Below are 1,711 nucleotides of genomic sequence, written 5' to 3' on the forward strand. Positions count from 1 at the left end.
AAACCTTGGTCATTTTGGTGATTATATGGATTTTGATTTTGGTAACCTTGGTTTTGATTGTAAAAGGGTCTTTGATTTTGGTTTCTCATGGGTGGTGGAGTGTATGTTGTTTGAGGGTTTTGAACATTTTGGCTTTTGTATGAGAGATTTGGATGGAACTTGGTGTTTTCATTGTAAAAATTTGAATAAGGGGTACCACTTTTATATGCTTGGAAAGCATTCACTTGTTCGGTTGTTCCCCTACACTCACTTGGGTCATGACCCAAAGTTCCACAATTCTCACATATCCCACTTGGGATTGATGAGGATGCCGTCATGGCATTGACATGATGCTTCGATGATTTTGAGTTTTCCTCAAGTCTAGCCATAGCTTGTTCAAACTTCAAGTTGATTCTGTCGATATGGGAGCTTAGTTGGGCACCTAATTGAGTAACGGCGTCCACTTCATACTTTCCTCCTCTAGTAGCCTTGCGAGGCCTACTATATTGTGAATTGTGGATTGCCATCTCTTCAATTTTGCTCCAAGTTTGGTTGTCATCAACCTCGGTAAACATCCCATTCGATCCCTTATTAAGAATGTTCCTAGAATCTTCATATAAACCATTCCAAAATTGTTGTACCAAAAACCATTCGCTAAGTCCATGGTGAGGACATGAGCGACAAATTCCCTTGAACCGCTCCCAAGCTTCATACAAAGACTCTTCATCCCTTTGCTTAAAACCCGTAATTTGAGCTCTTAGCATGTTGGTCTTTTCCGGTGGGTAGAATTTTTTGTAGAAAGTTAGAGCTAACTTCTTCCAAGAATCTATTCCAAGGGTGGCCTTATCAAGGCCCTTCAACCATTGCTTTGCGGTGCCGATTAAGGAAAAAGGAAATAAGACCCATCTAATTTGGTCTTGAGTCACGCCCGTTTGAGAGATAGCATCACAATAATCGCAAAAGGTTTCCATATTAGAATGAGGGTCCTCACTAGGCATCCCCCCAAATTGGCTCCTCTCAACTAGTTGGATGAAGGCGGACTTGGCAATAAAATTTCCGGTGAGATGTTGCGGTGTAGGAGTACCATTTGGTAGATTCTCCTCGGTGGGTACGGAGTGTGACGAGAATTTTGGCATTGTAGGTGGATTTTGTGGGGTATTGTGTAATGGGTTTTCTTCTCCTTCTATTGCGAAAGGATTGACAAACTCACTAGTGGGTTGAACAACTTCACTAACACCTCTCAAATTCCTCCTAACAAGTCTCCTATTGTTCGTCAAGGTTCTTTCGATTTCACGGTCAAAAGGTAACAAATCACTTTGTAACCTTCTAGACATGCAAAATATCAAACAACTCAAAAACAATTAGAACAAACCTTGAGGAGTTTTACTTCCTCAAGGCGAAGAAAGACACAACTAATCACAATAAAAAGAAAATCTAAGTCAAACAAACACCGTCCCCGGCAACAGCGCCATTTTTGATGCGATCCCGCTAAGTGTTCACAAATTAAGATGTGGTCATTGGTCACGGTCGAATCAAAACACAATTTATATCTTAACAAGCAACTCTACAATTAGTAAAGAGGCAAGTAAAGGTCGGATCCCAAGGGACGGGAGTTGAAATGAGATTTCTATTGTAACTAGCGGTGTCTAAGGGGTGTCACAAATTGGGTTGATGTAGAAGGTTACTAAACTAGAATAACAATGAAAATAAACAAGCAAGATGAATTAAAGGG

The 1,711-nt window shown here is 40.6% G+C and overlaps 1 non-coding gene across 1 annotated transcript; it reads left to right on the forward strand.

The window, feature by feature from the left end:
• The first annotated feature begins 636 nt into the window (after positions 1-636).
• Positions 637-743, forward strand: LOC141602929 (small nucleolar RNA R71). Its single transcript, XR_012524832.1, has one exon. It is a non-coding gene; the product is annotated as a small nucleolar RNA R71 (small nucleolar RNA).
• Positions 744-1,711: the final 968 nt, after the last annotated feature.

This window comes from Silene latifolia, chromosome 9, assembly GCF_048544455.1.
Source record: "Silene latifolia isolate original U9 population chromosome 9, ASM4854445v1, whole genome shotgun sequence".
Taxonomy (NCBI): Eukaryota; Viridiplantae; Streptophyta; class Magnoliopsida; order Caryophyllales; family Caryophyllaceae; genus Silene; species Silene latifolia.